Source organism: Gossypium hirsutum, chromosome A02 (genome assembly GCF_007990345.1).
Source record: "Gossypium hirsutum isolate 1008001.06 chromosome A02, Gossypium_hirsutum_v2.1, whole genome shotgun sequence".
Lineage (NCBI taxonomy): Eukaryota > Viridiplantae > Streptophyta > Magnoliopsida > Malvales > Malvaceae > Gossypium > Gossypium hirsutum.
In genome coordinates this window covers 50,269,585-50,275,954 of record NC_053425.1, presented here as the reverse complement: position 1 = coordinate 50,275,954, position 6,370 = coordinate 50,269,585, and the positions used below count along the sequence as shown (strand labels likewise).

Here is a 6,370-nt window from a genome sequence, read left to right as displayed (position 1 = left end):
AGAAAAAAGATATTTTTTCTATAGTTTTTATGTTTGACAAATTCCATTCATATCTTTTAGGTACAAAAGTACTTACTCACAAAAAAAGATGCTAAACCAAGGTTGATTTGATGGGTACTTTTACTCCAAGAATTTGACCTTATGATCCAAGCTAAAAAAGGAGTAGAAAATAAAGTAGCAGACCATCTGTCGAGATTGGAACAACACGAGGTCATTCACTTACTTGCTCCAATTAATGAAAACTTCCGAGATGAGCATATTTTTTAAGTAAGTCGAATCCATGAAATTTCTTGGTTTGTCAATTATGCAAATTATTTAGCAAGTGGAATAATGCGTCTTGAAATGACATACCAACAAAGGAAGAAATTCCTTCATGGTAGTAGGTATTATTCTGAGAGGAGTCATTTCTATTTAAGCAATATGCAGATAATATAATCGGGAAGTGTGTAGCTGGAAACGAGATCGAAAAAATCCTATATCATCGCCATTCATCTCCAAGTAGGGGACATTTTAGTGGTTCCCGCACTGCAGCAAAAAAATTTGCAAGGTGGATTTCCTGGCCTATGGTGTTTAAGGATGCATATGCATATGTAAAGAATTTTGATCTATGCCAGAGGACTAGAAACAAATCAAGGAAGAACAAGATGCCTTTGACGAACATCTTAGAGGTAGAATTATTTGACATTTGGGGCATTGTTTTTTAAGGTCCGTTTCCTTCTTCATATGGTAACAAGTACATCGTAGTGGTTGTTGACTATTTATCCAAGTGGGTGGAAATCGATGCATACCAAATAAATGATGTTAAGGTAGTCATGCGATTCCTACATAAGCATGTATTTACAAGGTTTGGGACTTCTAGAGTTATAATTAGCAATTAAGGATATCACTTTATAAATAAATGGCTTAAGTGGTTGCTAGAAAGTATGATCTTAAACACAAAGTAGCAACTGCCTATCATTCATAGACAAGTAGGTAGGTTGAGCTTGCAAACCACGAGATTAAAGGAATCCTTAAGAAGATGGTTCGACCTAATAGAAAACATTAATCCTAGAGGCTCTAGGATGCTCTATAAGCCTATCAGAGGACTTTCAAAACACCGTTAGGAATGACTCCTTATAGGTTAGTCTTTGAGAAAGCCTATCATTTGTCACTTGAGCTGGATAATAAAGCTCACTAGGCCCTAAAAAAATTAAATTTGGACTTAAAGTAAGATAGTGAAAGAAATATGTTACAACTCGATGAGTTGGCAGAATTGAAGTTATTTTCATATGAGAATGCCAAGATGTACAAAGAAAAGACCAAGAGATGGCATGAAAAATGTATACAACCTTGGGATTTCAAAGAAGGTCAAAAGATCTTATTGTTCAATTCATGATTAAGGTTATTTCATAGGAAGCTCAAATCTCAATAGACTGGCCCATTAATCATTCATAAAGTCTATCCCTATGGAGTGGTGGAATTACAAGATAAAAAGAGAGGTACATTTAGAGTTAATGGTCAACGTCTCAAACACTATTAGGATGATGAAGTTGAGTGAATTGATACTTCATTCAATTTAATAGACCCTTGATTTTTAATTAATTTAAGTAAAAGGCAAAGTTAGAAATTTTTCTTAAACTAGTGCATTAAATTAATTTTGTCTAAGGAGATTGGAATTTAAGTGAGACCGCTTGTGACCCCTACAACCTTTCTAGGAACTTAATTTAATGTAATTTTTTGAGAAAATTTTCTAAGTAGCCTAAAAGGAATTTTTATTTTTATTTTATGTTCAATAAGAGGGTCAAGATTGGACCAAGTTCTAATATGTTTCTCTACTTAGTTTTATTCTAGTGCATATAATAAAATATTGCAGTTTGGGCTTGAGGCCTAGAATAATGATGAGGAGAAAAATACCCAACTTTTTGTAGTCCTAAGCTCTCCATCCAAACCCTAGTTTTGCCGCCACCTTACTTCCTAGGAATGCCTTGCTGGAAACACAAAAATTTATATACTTTTTCATACCCAATTCTACTTAAATTCATGCAAATTCGGTTAAATTCTTATCAAAAATAATTAAATATTATAAAATAATTAAATTATGTTAAAAATAGGAACATTATGAATTTTAATTAATTTTATAGTTAATTTTGATTAAATTTGGTTATTTTTGTCAGAATTACACAATTGGAGAAAAAGGGCCCGATGAACACTGCGAGAAGAATAAAACCGAGAGCAATTTGAAGTATCGAGGCCAATTAATTTCCAGCCCAAGACGGTCCAGAAATGTGTATTAATTCATAATTAAATTAATTTTAATTTATTTCCTATTTAATTTAGGTTAAATGAATTAATTTTAATTAATTATGAAGAAAGGGCCTAGTGAACCGCACTGGTTCAACCGAATGAAGTGAGCCGAACCAGCCACTAATTGGGCTGACCAGAACCGTCCATTGGCTGACCCAAATCAGAAAATTAGCTGATAAAATATTCTTGCAAAAAGGCCCTTGAAAAACCTCCAAATTGCGTTCAAACCCCACCTTTATTTTAGGCTTTGTAGATTTGCCCCGGCCTATTTTTAGCAAGGTTGAAAGCTTCAACCTTGCCATGTGTGTGGACGGCCATGGGAGGGCTCTATTGGCTGCTGAATTTGCTATTTTTAGCAGACCTCTTCAGCTATAAAAGCCACCCTATGCTGCCCATTTCAAAGCATCCCTCACTATCCCTCATTCCACAACATTCTCTCATCCTCTCTTCACTTCTCTCAAAGTTTCCTCTCCATTTTTCCATCCCATTTTCCCTTCCACTTATGCCGATTTCCTCTCTTGAGAAAGAGGTCTTCTTCAGCCATCTTGGGCAGCAATCAAGGATTCATAGAAGCCCTGCTCGGTGAAAACAACAGAGACTAAGAACGGAGCAACAGTCGAGCCGCAGAGAAACATTGGATTTGCTTTCTGTTCCTTTTTTTTTTAATATTTGTTGTTTTTATGATGAACATATCTATGAAAAATATTGTTGAAATGATTATTTTAGTCAATTTAGCTTGAATTTAATTCGTGTTGGGTTGATTATATTTTTCCTACTTGAATTATTAAAATAGTGTTTATGCTGTTATAGGCCTCAGTGAAATGTTTGATTAAGTAAAATCATGCTTAGGTTATCTGGCATTATAATTGTTTAGATAACTAAAGAATTAATTTTTTAAACGGATTGAAATTGTAATTAATGGACTCAGTACTTAATCAGTGAATGTTTAATTCTTCTAAGGTAACTGAAAATTAAATCAGCATTGTATTTGGCGATACATATGTCTTGCATAACTTGCAAGATTATTGTGATTAAATTGTTTCAAGGAATGGCTACTTTATTACTTCACATGATCTTTTACATGTTTATTAAGTTGAATTAATCGGTTGAATCGACATAGGAATATGCGAGAGATAATTTAATTCAATAAGTATGTATGTGCGATAGCATGTTTACTTTATTAAATCTGTTTAGTCGATTGAATTGGCATAGGGATATGTTCAAGAGATAAATGGAATTCTTTTATTTAGTAAATATGTTCATAAGTTAGCAAATTACTGGGTTGCCGTGAATTTATTCATAACAGCATAAGCACGAATTTAATATTTCTAAGTTAAACAGGTATAATTAATCCAACACAATTATATCATCTTGATTAAATCTTAATTGAAATCGTGCACTAGAACTCTTTTATTTTATTTAAATTGTTTGCTTAGTTTTAAAATCTTAGTTTATAAATCATTTTTTTCAAGCAAAAATTATTTTTACCTCACCAAAGTGTTTTAATTAATTTCTTAAATATTGCTTTTTACAGTCCCTGTGGGTACGATAACTCAACATTTACTTGTCACTTTATTACTTGTTACGATTGTGTACACTTGCACATTTCCACCGTTCCAAGTTTTTGGCGCCGTTGCCGGGGACTGTTTTAAAAAAAACATTATTTGTGAATTTATTTTTACATTTTGGTTTTTTTATTTTCCTGTTCAATTTTACTTACTTAATTAGTTCTTCTCTGATTATTTCAAGTGTTTATGAGTATTGACCGAATTATCGACTTACTCCCAGTGGACCCTGAAATAGAATGAACCTTTCACCAACGAAGAAGGCAAGTGAACCAGAGAAGGACTGAAGAGATGAATTTCGAGAATATCAATCAAGGAAACGAAGCAAACCTTGCTCAAAATCTCAAAATCCTATCCTTGATAGGAATAGAGCTTTAAAACAATATGCAGTGCCAGTTTTTAATGACCTTAATCTAGGTATTAGAAGACCTGAGATCGAGGCACAACAATTCGAGTTGAAGCCAGTCATGTTCCAGATGCTTCAGACAGTGGGCCAGTTCAGTGGAATGCCTACTGAAGATCCTCATCTTCATTTAAGGCTGTTTATGGAGGTGAGCGACTCTTTCAAGATAGCTGGAGTACCCGAAGATGCATTATGATTAAAAGTATCCCCGTACTCGCTAAGGGACAGAGCTCGAGCCTGGTTAAACTCACTGCCACCGAACTCGATTTCTACATGGCAAGAGTTAGCAGTGAGATTTCTTGTGAAGTATTTCCCGCCTAGCAAGACTGCTAAGCTGAGAAATAAGATTACTACTTTCCAACAAATGGATGATGAGTCCTTGTATGAGGTATGGGAAAGATTCAAAGAGTTATTATGAAAGTGCCCTCATCATGGAATTCCGCATTACATCCAACTTGAGACATTTTACAATGGTCTCAACGTTCACACAAGGATGGTAGTAGATGCTTCTGCTAACGGTGCTATCTTATGTAAGTCTTACAATGAGGCTTATAAAATCATCGAGAGGATCGCTAGTAACAATTATAAATGGCCAACCAATCAAGCAACGTTAGGAAGATGAGTTGCTGGAATCCATGAAGTGGACGCTCTCACTTCACTTGCATCCCAGGTATCTTCGATATCTTCAATGTTAAAGAATCTTACCACTAATGGGTCTAACAGTTTTGCAGCTCAGCCATCTAACGAATATGAGAATATAGCCTGTGTCTATTTTGGGGATGGACATGTGTTTGAAGAATGTCCGTCAAACCCAGAATCCATGTACTACATAGGTAATCAAAACCAGAACCGAGGAAGGCAAGGGCTGCAATCCAACTTTTACAACCCATCGTGGCGAAATCACCCCAATCTTTCCTGGAGTAACCAAGGGGCTGGAGGCAGTAACAACTACGCCCAACCTAGACCAACCCAGCCGCCTAGTTTTTCATAGCAAGTTTAGAAACCAGTTCAGGCTGAATCCTTCAATAGCTTAGAGAATTTATTGAAGGCATACATGGCAAAGAATGACGTCACTCTAAGGAATTTGGAGAATTAAGTGGGCCAGCTTGCTACTGAACTTAGGAACCGTCCACAAGGTGTTTTACCTAGTGAGAAGAAAAATCCAAAAAATCCAGGGAAGGAGCATTGTAAAGCACTAACATTGAGGAGCGGAAAAATGGTAGAGCCCAATATCATTGAAGCTGAAAAGGAACATGCTGAAGCTCAAGATTGAAAAGAAGTTCAACCGAGTGTTGAAGTTGCTATTCCACTAGAACTAGAACCTGCAATACCTGAAAAGATAACCTCAGAACCAGGCAATTCTGATCTGCCAACCATTCCGTTAGTAGCAGAATTGCCGCCAAAGACAAATCAACCAGTACCAACTCTAGTATATAAACCTCCACCACCTTACCCTCAAAGACTCCAGAAGCAAAAACAGGAGGTCCAATTCAAGAAGTTCCTTGACGTACTCAAGCAACTTCATATCAACATCCCGTTGGTTGAAGCACTTAAACAAATGCCAAATTACGTAAAATTCATGAAAGATATCCTGTCTAGGAAGAGAAGACTTGGAGAATTTGAGATGGTAGCTTTGATGAAAGAATGCAGTGCATATCTTCAAGACAAATTACCCCTTAAGCTGAAGGATCCTGGGTGTTTTACCATTCCATGCAACATTGAAGTAGCTTATTGTGGTAAGGCACTATGTGACTTGGGCACAAGTATCAACTTGATGCCTATGTCGATACTTAAGAAGTTGGGGATAGGTGAAGTTCGACCTACTACGGTTACACTTCAGCTAGCAGATCGATCCTAAGCACATCCAGAAGGAAAATTGAGGACGTATTGGTACGTGTAGATAAGTTTATCTTTCCTACTGATTTTATAATTTTAGATTTCAAAGCAGACAAAGAAGTACCAATTATCCTGGGGAGACCATTCTTAGCAACCGGAAGGACACTTATTGATATGCAGAAGGGCAAACTTACTATGCGCGTTCAGGACGATCAGGTAACATTTAACGTTTTCAAGTCAATGCGATTTCCTGACACAACAGATGATTGTTCTGTAGTATCCA

The 6,370-nt window shown here is 36.0% G+C and overlaps 1 non-coding gene across 1 annotated transcript; it reads right to left on the bottom strand.

The window, feature by feature from the left end:
- Nucleotides 1-4,582: 4,582 nt before the first annotated feature.
- On the bottom strand, nt 4,583-4,689 carry LOC121217192 (small nucleolar RNA R71). Its single transcript, XR_005913346.1, has one exon. It is a non-coding gene; the product is annotated as a small nucleolar RNA R71 (small nucleolar RNA).
- Between the last annotated feature and the right edge of the window lie 1,681 nt (nt 4,690-6,370).